The sequence below is a fragment of the Meles meles genome, chromosome 10, assembly GCF_922984935.1.
Source record: "Meles meles chromosome 10, mMelMel3.1 paternal haplotype, whole genome shotgun sequence".
NCBI classification, from domain to species: Eukaryota; Metazoa; Chordata; class Mammalia; order Carnivora; family Mustelidae; genus Meles; species Meles meles.
Window position 1 is genome coordinate 42,167,818 of NC_060075.1, and position 18,990 is coordinate 42,186,807.

Genomic DNA, 18,990 nt, shown 5'->3' on the forward strand with positions numbered 1-18,990 from the left:
AATAAAACTGGAGCAGTTGGGATAATTAGCAGTTGGTAAATGGCGAGCATTTGTGTGAGAGAAGGCAGGCTTTGGGGTGTTGGGTAAAGACCTTGGGACAAGGCTACCCTCTGGTTGGCAGGGAAGAAAACTTAGAGGTGAATGTGCAGAAGTTGCACATCCTGACAGAGCAGGCCTGACACTGCTGACTTTAGAAAGGTCTGCCTTGGCCTGGTGTCTGGGAACTTGATTGGTAAGGTTTTCTACACAGAAATAAAACTTCCTCTAAATGATAACTGTGGGTTGCTGTGCCTAAACTGTGCAAATCGTGTTTATTAGCACTGTAAAAGCACTGCTTTTTCTTTTGGGAGTCTGGAATTTTGGAACATGCTAGGCATAGGGGTACTTATGCCCAGTAAAAGCCTTGGGTGCTGATCTGTAACAAGTTTCTTTGGTAGACCACTCTTTATGCGTTCTTAGAATTCAGTTGTCAGAGAAATTACTTGCATCCTTTGTGATTTCATTCAGAGAGGACTCTTGGAAGCTTGCTTCTGGTTTCCTTCAGACTTCACTGGTTGTAAGAAATGGGGAATGGTGGGCTCAAGTTGATCTCTTAAAGGCATTCAGATTGACATTCAAATTTTAGAAAAGAAGAAGAAAAAATTCTGTACTCAAAACCTCTATTTGAGGGGTGCCTTGGTGGCTCAGTGGGTTAAGCCTCTGCCTTCGGCTCAGGTCATGATCTCAGCGCCCTTGGATCAAGCCCCACATTGGGCTCAGCAGAAAGCCTGCTTCTCCCCACCCCACCCCTCCACCCCTGGCTGCCTCTCTGCCTATTTGTGATCTCTGTCTGCCAAATAAATAAATAAAATCTTTAAAACAAATAAACAAAAAACCAAACAAAAACATCTATTTGGGCTGTTGTCCTCCCAACAACAATCCCAATTTGAGATTCCTGATCAGTTTTAAGGTCTGCTTTCTATAGCTTTGTAAAGGGCATTGTTTTACACAGTTCTAGGGGGGACTGTTCACAAATTGAACAGTCCTGGTCCCTACATTTATACAATAAGGTTAATATTTACCATAAGCATGGGGTTCTTTGCCATCATAGTACTTCTGTAATAGTTTTCAGTTGTATGATATTTGTACAGAACACCAAGGAAATTAAGTGTATGCTAAGTTAGAAATTTTGCATTAAGGGTAGCTGGGAAAGTGAACAAAAACATATTTGTTCTCCATATACTCATATTATTATGAAATTGCTGACACTGTCTTTTTTTTTTTTTAAGGACCCTTACTCCTCTGTTATTCCATTAATATTGCTTTGAAATTTAAGGACAAAGTCACATGAACATCAGTGTGTGACAGATTACCGGCATTGATAGGTTACTTAATACTTGCTTGTTACTCTGTTTGCTTAGTACTTTATACCTATTATCATCTTTAGTTCCTCACATGAGGTGCAATACTTAAGAGTTTTGCCAGTTGAAAAAACTGATCTAGAGAAATGAAGTAACTTTTCCTGAGGTCACATATAGTAAATTGCAGAACCAGGAGTCTGTTCCAAGTACTACTGTTTTCCACACAATGGCATGTTGGCATACTAGCTCTCAGAGTCCATGAAACAAATATGAATGTTTCCACCATGGCCTGTTTTAAGCAATGGAATATCAACTGGCTTGCAAATTAATAAAAACTCGGTGAGTTCTCACAAGCCAATATGATAAGGCTTCAGCATACCACTGTTTGACACAGCGTGGTTTTAGCCTGGATTTTCCAAACCCTGATGCCACCTTCTGCACCCAAAAGGCACCAAGTGAAAAGATCCTCTCATTTTGCTGGCAAGGATCCATGCCTCTGGCATGAGTTTATTATAGGGACATTGAAGATTTTTTTTTTTCTTTATGGTAAACCTATGAAATAGTGATTATTACTGGTTTTTTAGGAAGCTGTAAAACAAAACTATCTCCCTGTAAGGGCACTTTTCATTTATGGGTTCATTCTCAACTCAGTACACTGGTAATTAGTCCCTTAGGAAGACTGTCAAGGTCAAAACTGGGCTCCTCATCTATAAACTGAGTGGTTTCCCCAGAAAGACTATTCCACATTATTTCTCTCTTCTTGCCTCAGTGACTACTAGGAATCAAAGCAGAAGCAACCCTTCCATTAAAGCTCCCAAGGCATATACCTTTTCTCTTTTATAGAACTATCCTAACTTGTATTTCATTTATTCCCTTTCTGTTTGATGTGGAACAAAATAATTGAAAATAGTTTTCAGAAATTTCTTCTACAATGAAATTGTGTATCCAGTGTCTTCCTGTTTCTAAGATTTTATATTTTTCAAAATCACTCTTTGTAAAGATAGCTTTTTAAAAAAAGATTTATTGAAGCGATAGAGAATGGGGGGGAAGGGCAGAAGGAGAGGGAGAGAGAATCCCAGTACACTCCATGTTGAGCGCAGCACCTAACACGAGGCTCAATCTTGTGTGCCTGAGATCTGAGATCTGAGATCATGACCTGAGCCAACCAAGAGTCGGATGATCAACCCCCTGTGCCACCCAGGTGCCCCAGTAGTTTTTTATTACCCATGTTAATATGGAAGGAAGCATTTATATGAATTAGCTAAAATAGGAAGATACTCCTTCTCTCTTTTTGTTGAATTGTTCTCATCAAAGCAGCCACCTTTTCTTTCTTGCTGGGAAAGTGCTCTACCAGCCATGAGTAATTCATTAGAGTCAGTAGTAAGTAATAAACGCAGTAATAGAAAAGCCACAAGCAGGGGCATGAAATGGAGATTATAGAAGGAAACGATGCTTAAAATCAAACATCTAAGTAAAAATAAAGCCTTGAATTGATGTATTAAGAAAGATTTTGAATTTTGATTTAGTTCTAGACATATTGCATCATAACCTCTGGGGGGAAAATGCAATTAGGAAAGACGCAAGATTAAATATTGAGGATTGTTAGTATGGGTGAAGAACAGATGTTGAAGGCTTGTAGTTACTAGAAGAAATGTGCAGATATGTTTGCAAAATATTGTTATGTCAAAAACATACAATAAAACATTTTCATCATGTCTCCATTGTAGGATACCGAAGTACTCCATAAATGTGTACTTGGTAATCTTTATAATATCTTAAAACCTAACCCTCTCAACCAATAACAAAATGGATTTTAGCTGTTTACAGGAATTGCTGTCTTAAATATGAGGTTTGTCAGACATTTAAACCTAATAGCAGAGATGTAAAGAGAATAATCCAGGAAATTAGGAGCAAATCTGTGTTTTAACTTAAATTCATGTGAATTTTACATTATATTTTGTAATATACCTTTATGCTAACATAGAAACATATAAATTGCTTATCTTCAGGTAAATGTTGGCTGCTAATTCAATTAAAGAAAGACTGTCCAGACCGAAGAAAACCTATTTGATATGGGCCACATTTACCCCTTGGGTTGCTGGTTCATCACCTGTGTTTTACCAGAACTGTTAAATATAAGCTTTATTGTATTGGGAGCTATGGTTAGCATAACAAAGACTTTTAGGTGTGGTCCTCAGACCACAATGTCACATGAATGGAATTGATAATTCATTGTTATATTAAAACTCATGCATTGAAATAAATATTATCTCATGTTCTAAATCAAGACAAATATTTGTTCTCCTTTTTTGATAGAAGCAACCTAAATGGAAATCAGGCTCCCTCACTGTTGGCAGGATGTCTTGATATAATATTTCTTTAAGCCTAAGTTTTATTTTTTTTTCAAGATTTTATTTATTTATTTGACAGAGAAAGAGATCACAAGTAGGCAGAGAGGCAGGCAGAGAGAGAGGGGGAAGCAGGCTCCCTGCTGAGCCGAGAGCCTGATGCAGGGCTGGATCCCAGGACCCTGGGATCATGACCTGAGCCAAAGACAGAGGCTTTAACCCACTGAGGCAACCAGGCGCCCCTAGAACTAAGTTTTAATTGTACTGACACTGAAGGTGCTTTATCTTGGTAGACCCCCAAGTTGTTCAGACTTAAAAAGGGAAAGGAAAAAACAAGTCTCCTTTAAATTAGACCTCTCCTGGGGCACCTGGGTAGCTCATTCGTTAAGCATCTGCCTTTGGCTCAGGTCATGATCTTGAGATCTTGATCTTGGGATCAAGCCGGGAGCCTGCTTCTCCCTCTCCCACTCTCCCTGCTTGTGTTGCCTTTCTCACTGTCTCTCTATGTTAAATAAAATCAACCAATCAATCGATAAATTAGACCACTCCTTCATGACACAGTTTTCTGTTTAGAAAATCACAGACCTTTCATAGATAGCTGAAAGTTATGAGATTTTTTTTAAAGATTGAATTTAGTGTGGTCTGTATTAGATTGGAGAAGGTTTTTTTTTTTTTTTAATTAATCGATTATTTATTTATTTATTCATGAGAGACCGAGAAAGAGAGAAGGAGAGGCAGGCTCTCCAGGGAGCAGGGAGCCCAATGCAGGACTCTGGCCCAGCTCCATGGATCATGACCTGAGCCAAAGGCAGACCTCCAACAACCTGAGCCATTCAGGTGCCCAAAGTGGGATCATTTCTTAATCATTCTTTAAAAAATTTTTATTTATTTATTTGACAGAGAGAGTGAGAGACAGAGGCAGAGCAGCAGAGGAAAAGGGAGAAGCAGGCTCCCCACTGAGCTGAAGGCAGTTGCTCAACCAACTGAGAGACCCAGGCGTCCCCTTAATCATTTCTTATATTCAGAGATGGAAATACCCCATCAGATTTCATGTCTTTGGAAGAAGTTATGACCTTGATTACTTAAAGAGCATTTGTTGATTTGCCTTTGAAAATTTGCCTAACATTCATTCTTAGGTTGTTAACAAGGTCTTTGCTACAGAATAGCTTGAATATCTGCTTTATCCTGGTAGGTGGTAAAAGAAGAGTCTTTGTTACTCGGCTGTTTATAAATATCTTATCCTGGTAGCAGTTACCATCTGATACACTCACTGTTGTATCCATCCAGACTACCACGAACCGTATGGACATGAACATGCAAAGGGGATGGAGAGAAGGCGGCTGCAGGAGGCATCTTTCTTTGTCCTACTGTGTTCTTACACTTTTCCTTCATTGACATTAGATTCAGTGTCTCAGATATATTTATTTCCTGGATTCTGCATATGTAGAATATAATTTTTGGAAATACTTTTATTATTATCTGATCATAGCCTGTAGTCTATTTTATAGAATACTGAATTATATGTTTGCAAAAGTATTTGCTTCAGTCTCCCGTGCTCTCCATACTGCATTAGTGTCTATTTCTACGATACAAATCTGATGTCATTTGCCTTCCTGAAAAACTTCATGGCTCCTCCAATCTGTGGCCTATTGGTCTTTCATCTTTCATGATCTGGTTTGTGCTTACATTTGCAAGTCAAACTCTATACCACCAGCTATATACATCTTGGGCTAAATATCATAGCATTTATCATACTGTTATTCACAAATTTTGTTTTTTGGGTTTTTTTTTTGTCCTCACCACTGTATTGATTGATAAAAAGTGTATTATATTTATTTCAGCTATTCCCAGAATCTAGCACGGTTCCTGGCACTAAATAAATGAGTCTCCTAATGCCTCTTCAACCTAGAAACTCTTTATTTCACTTTCTTTACTTTGTATATGCTTTTGACTCCATTCTTATCACCTGGAATGCCCTCTATTTCCTCTAGTGCCCATTTTTATTTACTTTCCCCTATAATCTCACAATACATATACCTTCAACAGAGTATTACTAAAGTATGTTGATTTATATGTCTTTTCTGCCAGTCCAGTGGTTAGACAGGGATTTAGAGTCCAAAACATAAAAATGAAAAAAAGTGTCAGTGATTAGAGTTGCTTGGCTGGCTCAGTCATAGAACATGCAACTCTTTTTTAAAAAAAATTATTTACTTGAGAGCACAAGCAGCAGGGTGGGGGGAGGAGGGGAGAGAGAGAAACATTCCCATTGAGCAGGGAGCCCCCACACAGGGCTCGATCTCGAGACCTGGGATCATGACCTGAGCTGAAGGCAGACGCTTAACCGACTGAGCCACCCAGGCATCCCTAGAGCCTGCAACTCTTGATCTCAGGGTTGTCAGTTCAAACCCCATGTTGGGTGTAGAGATTTCTTAAAATCTTAAAAAAAAAAAAAATACCAGTGATTAACACAAAGAAGATGAATGAATGGTCTTTCTTGATAGTATTCGGAAAATTTAGTAATGTACTTTTCAAACAGTGAATTTGTATTTGTGGGCCAAGGGTCAGATTTAACCTGAATGTATGTTTTTGGGAGATCAGCATCATATTTTTTTAAACCATTGGAATATAAAGATGCTCTTCTGTTGCTTCTCCCACATGTTATACTCAGTGGCTTTACACAGTGGTTACTGCTTTAGGCTGAAGACATCTGAGTATATGACTGCTGCTGTAGTGGCCCACCAGTTTCTGGTTATCGTAGCTTAAATGGAGACCTAATGATCTGATTGAGTAATCCAAATCTTATTTTTTAAATATTTATTTATTTATTTGACAGAGAGATAGCACAAGTAGGCAGAGTGGCAGGCAGAGGGAGAGGGAGAAGCAGGCTCTCTGCTGAGCAGGGAGCCTGATGTGGGGCTCGATCCCAGGGCCCTGAGATCATGACCTGAGTGGAAGGCAGAGGCTTAACCGAGTGAGCCACACAGGCACCCCCAAATCTTACTTATTTTGCTGCCAAGAAGCAGCAGCTACCATTAAAAAACATTCAACATGTGGGATTTTGCTTTTTATTCTAAGAATCTGAAAGTACCAGCGTGTGTGCATGTGTGTGTGTGTACACGCGCGCGCACACACACATGCACGTGTGTACACCTCATGCTTATCTGCAAATTGTTCTGAGGGATACTGCATGAGAAAGAGGGTCATATAAGTCAGAAAACACAAAATACTATATTCACCCCTAAGATTCACCCCACAAAGCGTTATAATAAAAGCTCAGAAGAGTCTTGTTTAACTTTATTTAATCCAGTATTTCCCAAACACATTTGGCTATGAAATTCTTTTAAAAATGATATCTTGTTAACCACTTTTCCACAAGAAACAGTTTGGAAAATACTGGCTTAAAGGAAAAGACTGGGTGATCTCCCGGGAGATTATTCAGTATTTGGATAGATGGTGAGGGAAGAATTCTAGAAGTTAGAATTTACTAAAAAGAAGAGTAATGAAGGGAGGGTGAGGACTGGATGGAGGTCAATTCAGTTACCTTAACTTCTAAAATTAAAACCCATCTGTCTTCTGCTAAAACTATATTCAGTCATATGAGAAATAGATTACAAAAACACATTCACAGTCTCTCTCTCTTTTCCTCCCTCTTCCCTCTTTCTCACTGTTGTCTCTATCTCTAATTTCGTCCTCACAACACCTCTTTGAGGTAAGCAGGGCAAAGATTTTTATCTCCATTTTGCCAGTGAAGAAACTAAACCTGAGAAAGGTAAAATGACATACCCAAGATCACACACTTAGTAAATGGTAGAGCATTAATGTAAAACCAGATCTGATGACTTCTAGTGTTTCCACAATATCACCCTCATTAATGTCCCTATTGTATATAGTTTTTCACTGAGTGAAAACCACATTTGGGAAGGGAGATAGTTCTTGGCACAGGAGTGGTGAAGTGGCTCATGGTTGATGGTAAGATTTCCAAACTGCTAAATAGTAAACAAGTATTAGTAAATAAACCAAAAGCAGTCATTTACTAAAATGTTGAGATTTTTCAGAAAATTTGTTAAATCATCCAAGATAATGCTGAAAGTTTTATGTAGAGATTTTTTATTTTCTGGATTTGTGGTTCAAATGTTACATTATGCTATTTGACTATTCTTTTATAACAGCTTTATTAGAATTCATATGACATTCAGTTCACACATCTGAAAAGTACAGTTGAGTGACTGTCAATGTATTTAGAGTTATTAATTCATCACCACTATCAAATATGAGGGCATCATCACCTCCAAAAAGAAACCTTATGCTTATTGGAAAATACCATTGCCTGTCAATCTCTCAGCCGTAGGCAACTGCTGGTTTACTTTCTCTGTACAGATTGGCCTATTCTGGATGCTTTGTATAAATAGACTCATATAATGCGATTCTTTCTAACTAGCTCCTTTTACTTAGTGTAATGTTTTCAGGTTTGATCCATGTCATAGAATGTATTGAGTACTTTTTGTTGTTGAATAATATTCCATGTTTATGTGTATATTACATTTTATTTATCCAGTCATTAGTTGATAGACATTTGGGTTGTTTCTACTTTGTGGGTATTACAAATAATGTTGCTATGAACATTTGTTTAAAAACTTTGTGTGGACATATGTTTTTAATTATTTTGGGTAGTAGACCATGGTAATCGGTCATACAATAATAGATCATATAGTAGTGGGTCATATGGGAACTCTAAGCTTACTAGCTTTCTGAGGAAGCCTGTTGTCCAAAATGACTGCACCATTTTACATTCCCATCAGCAGTGTAAAAGAGTTCTAATTTCTCCATATCCTCATCAACTCTTGTTTTGTTTTTCTTTCTGTTTTGATAGCCATTTTAGTAAATGTGAAGCAGTATATCATTGTGGTTTTGATTTGCATTTCTCTGGGGACTAATGATGTTGAACATCTTTTTGTGTGCTTATCAGCCATTGTATATATATTCCTTGGAGACTGTTTATTCAGATCTTTTGCTTATTTTTTAATTGGGTTATTTGTGTTTTTATTACTGAGTTGAAGGAGTTCTTTTTTCTTTTTAAGATTTTTTTTTATTTATTTAGAGAAACTCTGAGAGCAGGAGGAAGGGCAGAGGAAGAGAGAGAATCTGAAGCCAACTCTGCATTGAGTGGGCAGCTCAATGTGGGGCTTGATCTCAGGACCCTGAGATCATGACCTGGGCTGAAATTAAGAGTCAGATTCTTGGGGTGCCTGGGTGGCTCAGTGGGTTAAGCCTCAGCCTTTTGTTCAGGTCATGATCTCGGGGTCCTGGGATCGAGCCCCGCATCAGGCTCTCTGTTCAGCAGGGAGCCTGCTTTCCCCCTTCTGTCTGTCTGCCTCTCTGCCTACTTGTGATCTCTCTGTCAAATAAATAAAAATCTTAAAAAAAAAAAAAGTCAGATTCTTAACCAACTAAGCCACCCAGGTTGCTTGAGTTGTAGGAGTTCTTTATATATTCTAGCCATGAGTCCTTATCAGATAAGAAATTTGCAGACATTTCCTTCCATTCTGTGGGTTTTCTGTTCACTTTCATGATAATTCCTGTGAAGCACAAAAATTTTCTAATTTTTAAATTTTTATTTGTTATTATTTAATTTTTAAAATTATGTTAATCACCATATAGTACTTCATTAGTTTTTGATGTAGTGTTCCATGATTCATTGCAATGAGCCCTGGGTGTTATACGTAGACAATGAATCATGGAACCGTGAATCAGAAGTTTACAATTTTGATGAAGTCCAGCTTACCTGTTTTGTTGTTGTTTTTGGTGTCATATCTAAGAAACCATTGCCTAATCCAAGGTCATGAAGATTTATGCCTGTGCTTTCTTCAAAGACTTTTATTTATTTATTTGAGAGAGAGAGAGAGTTAGAGCATGAGAGGGGGAGAAGCAGACTCCCCTGGAGCCGAGAGCCTGATGTGAGACTCGATCCTGGGACTCCAGGATCGTGACCTGAGCCGAAGGCAGTAGCTTAACCAACTGAGCCACCCAGGTGCCCAGCCTGTGCTTTCTTCAAAGAGTCTTATAGCTTTAGCTCTTACATTTAGATCTTTGATTCAATTTGAGTTAGTTTTTGTATATGATATAAGGTAGGGGTCCAACTTCTTTCTTGTATATACAGCTATCCAGTTGCCTCAGCACCATTTGTTGAAAAGAATTTGATTACTCCTTTTGTGTGTGTGTGTGTGTGTGTGTGTAATATCTCTTATTTTATTTACTTTTATTTTAATTCCAGAGTTGTTAACATACAGTGTTGTATTAGAGGTATACAATATAGTGATTCAACAATTTCACGTATTTCTTAGTGTTCATCAAGGTAAGTGTGCTCTTAATCCCATTCACCTATTTCACCCTTCTCTTACAATCTGCCCTCTAGTAACCTGCTGTTTGTTCTCTATAGTTAAGAGTCTGTTTTTTGGTTTGACTTTTTTTTTTCCCTTTGTTCATCTGTTTTGTTTCTTAAATTCCCCATATGAGTGAAATCATACGGTATTTGTCTTTCTTGACTGGCTTATTTCACTTAGCATTATACTTGGTAGAACCATACATGTCGTTAAAATGACAAGATTTCATTCTTTTTTATAGCTGAGTAATCAATTATATATATGTGTGTGTATGCGTGTGTATGCATACATGTGCACACACACATATATATATATGAACTTAAGCTACTAAGTTGGCTTTTGTAAAAATGCTGTAATAAACATAGGGGTACATATATCCTTTTGAATTAGTATTTTTATATTCCTTGTGTAAATACCCAGTTTTGAGATTGCTGGGTCATAGGGTAGTTCCATTTTTAGTTTTTTAACGAGCCTCTATGCTGTCTTCCATAGTGGCTGTACCGGTTTGCATTCCTACCAGGAGTGTGCAAGGGTTCCTTTTTCGCCACATTTTCACCAACAATTGTTGTTTCTTGTGTTTTTTATTTTAGCCATTCTGACAGGTGGGGGGTGATATCTCATTGAGGGTTTTTTCTCCCCTCTCTCATTGTGGTTTTGATTTGCTTTCCCTGATGATGAGTGATGTTAAGTATCTTTTCATGTGCCAGTTGGCCATCTGTATGTCTTCTTTGGAGAAATGTCTATTCGTGTCTTCCATCCATTATTTTAAAAGATTTTATTTATTTATTTGAGAGAGAGTGTGTGTGTGAGCAAGGGAAGAAGCAGAGGGAGAGGGACAAGGAGACTCTACTCTGAGCATGGAGCCTGACAAGGGGCCCAATCCCACAATCCTGAAACCATGACTTGAGCCAAAAACCAAGAGTCAGATGCTCAACTGACTGGGCCTTACAGGTGCTCCACTTCCCCCCATTTTAATTGGTGTTGAGTTGTATAAGTTCCTTATATATTTTGGATACTAACCCTTTATTAAATGTCATTTACAAATAATCTCCCATTCAGTAGGTTGTCTTTTTGTTTTGTGGGCTGTTTCTTTTGTTGTGCAGAAGCTTTTTATTTTGATGTAGTCACAGTAGTTTATTTTTGCTTTTACTTCCCTTGCCTCAGGAGACATATCTAAAAAAATGTTGTTATGGCTGATGTCAGAGACAATAGTGCCTGTGCTTTCTTCTAAGATTTCTTTTAAGGTTTCTTCTAAGATAGTTTCAGGTCTCACATTTAGGTCCTTAATTTATTTTATTTTTTTGTGTGGTGTAAGAAAGTGGTCTAGTTTTATTCTTTTGCATATAGCTATCCAGTTTTCCAAACATCATTTGTTGAAGAGACTGTCTTTTTCCCATGGCATATTTTTTGCCCCATTCATCAAAGATTAATTGATTGCATAATTGTGAGTTTATTTCTGGATTTTCTATTTTGTTCCATTGATCTGTGTGTTTGTTTTTGGTGTCAGTACCATACCATTTTGATTACTACAGCTTTGTAATATAAGTTGAAGTCTGGAATTGTGATATCGTCAGTTTGTTTGTTTGTTTGTTTGTTTGTTTTCCTTTTCAGATTGCTTTTGCTATTTGGGGTCTCTTATTGTTCTATACAAATTTCACAATTGTTTGTTTTAGTTCTTGCAAAATGCTATTGGTACTTTGATAGGGATTGCATTAAATCTGTAGATTTCTTTGGGTAGTACAGACATTTTAACAGTATTGGCTGTTCCAATCTATGAGCATGAAATGTCTTTCCATTTCTTCATGTCATCTTCAATTTTTTTCATCTGTGTTTTATAGTTTTCAGAGTACAGGTCTTTCACCTCTTTGACTAAGTTTATTCCTAGGTATTATTTTTGGTGTAGTTGTAAATGGGAATTGTTTTCTTAATTTCTTTTCCTGCTACTTCATTATTAGTGTATAGAAATGTAACAGGTTTCTGTACGTTGATTTTGTATCTTGCAACTTTTCTGAATTTATTTGCCAATTCTAATAGTTGTTTGGTGGCGTCTTCAGGATTTTCTACATATAGTATGATGTCATCTGCAGATATTGAAAGTTTTACTTCTTCCTTACCAATTTGGATGCCTCTTATTTATTTTTCTTGTCTGATTACTGTGGCTAAGGGTTTCAGTACTATGTTGAATTAAAGTGGTGAGAGAGGATATCCTTGTTTTGTTCCTGACCTTAGGGGAAAAGCTGTCAGTTTTTCCCTGTTGAGGAAGATGTTAGCAGTGGGTTTTCCATATAAGGCCTTTATTATGTTGAGCTTTGTTTCCTGTTTTGTTGAGGGTTTTTATCATGAATGTATGTTGTACTTTGTCAGATGTTTCTGTTTCTGTTGACATGTTCGTGTGGATTTTATACTTTCTCCTATTGATGTGATGCATCCCAGGAATAAATCCCAGTTTTAACAAGGTGCACATATCCTCCATAGGAAGTGCTGGCTTGTACTGGGACTGAGGCCCCACAAAACTTGTAGCCAGCAGACCAAAGTGTTGGCAAAGTTGCACTGGTCTTCTAGGGGAGGGACTCACAGCACTGGGACTGAGGCATGCCTGGCTGGAAGAGGCAGGGCAGAGTCTAAGCAAGTTAGGTAGTGAGTATACTGATTCCTGCAGGTGGCCATGTGTTTAATGCTGGGGGTTGGAGAGGGAAGTGGCCTTGCCAGTTCCTTTGTTCCTGGAGAAGTCTCCCAGTTTAATCTGTCTCTCTAGACAGGCTTTACCATTAGTAAATAACTGTCCTTCCCTTATGCCTCAGGCTCTGCTCTGCTCTTTTCTTTTCTTTTTCTTTTTAAGATTTATTTATTTTAGAGAGTGTGAGTTTGTGTGCACAAGGGAGGGGGTGGGAGGGAGACAGAGAATCTCAAGAAGACTCCCCGCTGAGCACAAAGCCCATACACAGGGCTCCATTTCACGACCCTGAGATCATAACTTGCGCCAAAATCAAGAGCTGGATGCCTAATGAACTCAGCCACCTAGGCACGCCCTACCAGGCATTTTTCAAACTGCTTCTATTGCTGTATCTCTGCAGGCTGTTTATTGTGGTGTGGTGTGTGCTTAAAGGTGGGGACTTAAGTTTTGATTAGCCTTACAGGCACTCCCAGAGCTGACCCTGCTGGTAACTTCTAGGCTTTAAGTCCTGCTGGTTGTAAAAACTGATGAAATTCATCCCCTCTGGTTTTTAGAGCCAAATGTTGCGGGGATTAATCTTCCCCATGTAGCTCCCCAATGTGAAGGTCTGTTTTTCTCCCCACTCCACCTCCACAGTTCTTTCCTGCAATGGGCCCTTGAGTCTGTTTAGCTCCCACTTCCGCCCCTCCTACACTCTTCAATATGGCCTCTCCTCTACCTTTAGTTGTGGAATCTGTTCTACCAGACTTCTGGTAGTTTTCGGGTTATTTACACTAATGTGAAAGTTATCTAGTTGTATTTGTGGGACAAGGTGAGTTTATGTCCTTTTACTCTGTCATCTTCCTTTGATTACACTCTTCTTATTTGCATAGAGGAGAATAAGAGTGCTTCGGGGTCATGGGATGGCAGCGCTATAGCATTATGAAGAAGGTTGCTGTACAGATAGCAACAGATAGGACCAGATCAGGGAACAGATAGGACCATTTCCTTCATGCTGAACAATTACTCATTTTGTATTTACTTCCTCTTTGTACTAGGTTTGAGCTCTCTGAAAATTTGTTTTGATGCCTCTAAGATACAAAAAGTTTTAAAAAATCCTCTGACAAAAAGGAAGGATTCAGAAATAATTGTTAGGAGCAGAGATAATGTATTGATTGATAATTTAGTAAAAAATATATGGTTTTTGTTCCAATTTTTTGGAAGGCAAAAGTATGTTTGGAGGCCAGTTTCAGCCATTTTTAGAAAAAAATATTATCCTACCTAATACTGTTTCTGGGGGACTCAAGCGTAGATTTTATTATATATGTCATTTTCTTTTTATTTTTTTAATAACAAAACAAAGCTTATTTAGTTATTTTTAAATTTAATTTTTAAATTTATTTTTTCAGTGTTGCAAGATTCATTGATTATGCACCACACCCAGTGCTTCATGCAATATGTGCCCTCCTTAGTACCCATCACTAGGGTCATCCATCTCCCCACACCTCTTCCTTCCAAAACCCTCAGTTTGTTTCTCAGAGTCCACAGTCTCTCATGGTTCATCTTCCCCTCCAATTTCCCCCAATTCACTTTTCCTTTCCTTATCCTAATGTTCTCCATGTTATTCCTTATGCTCCACAAGTAAGCGAAACCATATGAAAATTGACTTTCTCTGCTTGACTTATCTCACCTAGCATACTCTCCTCCAGTTCTGTCCATGTTGATAAAAAAAAGTTGGGTATTCATCCTTTCTGATGGAGGCTTAATATTCCATTGTATATATGGACCATATCTTCTTTATCCATTCGTCTGTTGAAGGGCATCTTGGCTTTTTCCACAGTTTGGCAATTGTGGCCATTGCTGCTATGAACATTGGGGTACATATTGCCCTTCTTTTCACTACATCTGTATCTTTGGGGTAAATACCCAGTAGCACAATTGCAGGGTCATAGGGTAGCTCTATTTTTAATTTCTTAAGGAATCTCCACACTGTTTTCCAAGGTGGCTGCACCACCTTGCATTCCCACCAATAGTGGAAGAGGATTCCCCTTTTTCCACATTCTCTCCAACACTTGTTGTTTACTGTCTTATTAATTATGTCCATTCTAATTGGTGTAAGGTGGTATCTCAGTGTGGTTTTGATTTGAATTTTCCTGATGGCTAATGATGATGAGCATTTTTTCATGTGTCTGTTGGCCATTTGTATGTCTTCATTGGAGAAGTGTCTGTTCATGTCTTTCATCCATTTTTTAATGTGATTTTATGTTTTTCGAGTGTTGACTTTGAGGAATTCTTTATAGATCTTGGATATCAGCCCTTTTTAGTGTCATTTGTGAATATCTTTTCCCATTCTGTGGGTTGCCTCTTTGTTTTGTTGACTGTTTCTTTGCTGTGCAGAAGCTTCTTATCTTGATGAAGTCCCAAAAGTTCATTTTTGTGTTTGTTTCCTTTACCTTTGGAGACATGTCTGGAAAGAAGTTGCTGTGGCCAGTGTCGAAGAGGTTACTGCCTATGTTCTCCTCTAGGATTTTGATAGATTCCTTCTTCATTTTGAGGTCTTTTATCCATTTTGAGTTTATCTTTGTGTATGGTGTAAGGGAATGGTCGAGTTTCATTCTTCTATACATAGCTGTTCCATTTTCCCAGCACCATTTATTGAAGAGACTGTCTTTTTTCCACTGGATATTTTTTCCTGCTTTTTCGAAAATTATTTGACCATGGGCTTGCAGGTCCATATCTGGACTCTCTGGTGTGTCTTGTTTTTTAAAATTATTTTTATTAACATATAATGTATTATTTGCCTCAGGGTTACAGGTCTGTGAATCATCAGGCTTACACATTTCACAGTCCTCACCATAGCACATACCCTCCCCAATAGCCATAACCCAACCATCCTATCCCTAATCCCCCACCCCCCAGCAACCCTCAGTTTGTTTTGTGAAATTAAGAGTCTCTTATGGTTTGTCTCCCTCCTGATCCTATCTTATTTCATTTTTCCATTCCTTACCCCTATAACACACCAGCCCTGCCTCTCAAATTCCTCATATCAGGGACATCATGTGATAATTGTCTTTCTCTGATTGACTTCTTTCTCTCAGCATAATACCCTGTAGTTCCATCTATGTCATTACAAATAAATGGCAAGATTTCATTTCTTTTGATGGCTGCATAGTATTCCATTGTATACATACCACATCTTTATCCATTCATCTGTTGATGGACATCTAGGTTCTTTCCATAGTTTGGCTATTGTGGACATTGCTGCTATAAACATTTGGGTGCACATGCCCCTTCGGATCACTACATTTGTATATTTAGGGTAAATACCCAGTAGCGCAATTGCTGAGTCATAGGGTAGCTCTATTTTCAACTTTTTGAGGAAACGCCATGCTATTTTCCAGAGTGGTTGCACCAGCTTGGATCCCCACCAAAAGTGTAGGAGGGTTCCCCTTTCTCCGCATCCTCTCCAGCATCAGTTGTTTCATGACTTGTTAATTTTAGCCATTCTGACTGGTGTGAGGTGGTATTTCATTGTAGTTTTGATTTGTATTTTGCTGATGCCCAGTGATGAGCATTTTTCATGTGTCTGTTGGCCATCTGGATGTCTTCTTTGCAGAAATGTCTGTTCATGTCCTCTGCCCATTTCTTGATTGGATTTCTTGAGTTTGACAGTCTGTATAGATTTTGGATACTAACCCTTTATCTGATATATGGTTTGCAAATATCTTCTCCCATTCTGTCAGTTGTCTTTTGGTTTTGTTGACTGTTTCCTTTGCTGTGCAAAAGCTTTTGATCTTGATGAAGTCCCAGTAGTTCATTTTGCCCTTGCTTCCCTTGCCTTTGGCGATGTTTCTAGGAAGAAGTTGTAGTTGAGGTTGAAGAGTTGCTGCCTATGTTCTTCTCAAGGATTTTGATGGATTCCTGTCTCACATTGAGGTCTTAATCCATTTTGAGTCTATTTTTGTGTGTGGTGTAAGGAAATGGTCCAGTTTCATTCTTCTGCATGTGGCTGTCCAATTTTCCCACACCATTTGTTGAACAGGCTTTTTTCCATTGGACATTCTTTCTTGCTTTGTCAAAGACTAGTTGACCAGAGTTGAGGGCCTTTTTCTGGGCTTTCTACTCTGTTCCATTGATATATGTGTCTGTTTTTGTTCCAATACCATATTATCTTGATGATTACAGCTTTGTAATTGAGGTTGAAGTCTGGAATTGTGATGTTACTAACTTTGGTTTTCTTTTTTTTTTTTTTAAGATTTTATTTATTTATTTGACAGAGATCACAAGTAGGCAGAGAGGCAGGCAGAGAGAGTGGAGGGAGCAGACTCCCCGCCGAGCAGAGAACCCAATGTGGGGCTCTATCCCAGGACCCTGAGATCATGACTGAGCTGAAGGCAGAGGCTTTAACCCACTGAGCCACCGAGGTTTCCCTTTGGCTTTCTTTTTCAACCTCCCTCTGGCTATACGGGTTTTTTTCTGGTTCCATATAAATTCTAGGATTATTTGTTCCATTTCTTTGAAAAAAAATGGGTGGTATTTTGATAGGGATTGCATTAAATCTGTAGATTGCTTTAGGTAGCATAGACATTTTCACAATATTTGTTCTTCCAATCCATGAGCATGGAATGTTTTTCCATTTCTTTGTGTCTTCCTCAATTTCTTTCATGAGTACTTTATAGTTTTCTAAGTATAGATTCTTTGCCTCTTTGGTTAGGTTTATTCCTAGGTATCTTATTGTTTTGGGTGCAATTGTAAATGGGATCAACTCCTCAGTTTCTCTTTCTTCTGTCTTGTTGTTGGTGTCTAGAAATGCAACTGATTTCTGTGCATTGATTTTATATCCTGACACTTAACTGAATTCCTGTGTGAGTTCTAGCAGTTTTGGAGTGGAGTCTTTTGGGTTATCATATCATCTGCAAAGAGTGAGAGTTTGACTTCTTCTTTGCCCATTCAGATGCATTTAATTTCTTTTTTTTTTTTTGGTCTGATTGCTGAGGCTAGGACTTCTAGTACTATATTGAATAGCAGTGGTGATAGTGGACGTTCCTGCTGTGTTCCTGATCTTAGCGGAAAAGCTCTCAGGTTTTCCCCATTGAGGATGATATTTGCTGTGGGTTTTTCATAGATGGTTTTGATGATATTGAGGAATGTACTCTCTATCCCTATACTTTGAAGAGTTTTGATCAAGAAAGGATACTGTACTCTGTCAAATGCTTTTTCAGCATCTATTTAGAGTATCATATGGTTCCTGTTCTTTTTTTTATTAATTATTAATGTATTGTATCACATTGATTGACTTGCGGATGTCGAACCAATCTTGCAAGCCCAGGAGTGAATCCGACTTGGTTGCAGTGAGTAATCCTTTTAATGTACTATTGGATCCTATTGGCTAATATTTTGGTGAGAGTTTTCCCATCTGTGTTCATCAAGGATATTGGTCTGTAATTCTCCTTTTTGGTGGCGTCTTTTTCTGGTTTTGGAATCAAGGTAATGCTGGCCTCATAAAATGAGTTTGGAAGTTTTTCTTCCATTTCTGTTTTTTTGGAACAATTTCAGGAGAATAGGTATTCTTTAAATGTTTGGTAGAATTCCCCTAGGAAGCCATCTAGCCCTGGGCTCTTGTTTGTTGGGAGACTTTTGATGACTGCTTCAATCTCCTTACTGGTTATGGGTCTGTTCAGGTTTTCTATTTCTTCCTGGTTCAGTCGTGGTAGTTTATATGTCTCAAGGAATGCATCCGTTTCTTCCAGATTGTCAAATTTGCTGGCATATAGTTGCTCATGATATGTTCTTATAATTGTTTGTATTTCTTTGGTGTTGGTTGTGATCTCTCCTCTGTCATTCATGATTTTATTTATTTGGGTCCTTTCTCTTTTCTTTTTGATAAGTCTGGTCAGGGGTTTATCAGTCTTATTAATTCTTTCAAAGAACCAACTTCTAGTTTCCTTAATTTGTTCTACTATTCTTTTGGTTTCTGTTTCATTGATTTCTGCTCTGTTCTTTATTATTTCTCTTCTCCTGCAGGGTTTATAGGCTTTCTTTGATGTTCTTTCTCCAGCTCCTTTAGATGTGGGGTTATGTTGTGTACTTGAGACCTTTCTTGTTTCTGGAGAAAGGCTTGTATAGCTATATACTTTCTTCTCAGGACTGCCTTTACTGTGTCCCACAGATTTTGAACAGTTGTGTTTTCATTATCTTTTGTTTCCATGAATTTTTTCAATTCTTCTTTAATTTCCTGGTTGACCCATTCATTCTGTAGTAGGGTGCTC

At 38.2% G+C, this 18,990-nt stretch overlaps 1 protein-coding gene across 2 annotated transcripts in view; it reads left to right on the forward strand.

The window, feature by feature from the left end:
* KIAA0895 (KIAA0895 ortholog) overlaps positions 1–18,990 on the forward strand; it is a 60,880-nt gene that overhangs the window by 14,575 nt on the left and 27,315 nt on the right. The window lies entirely within an intron of this gene.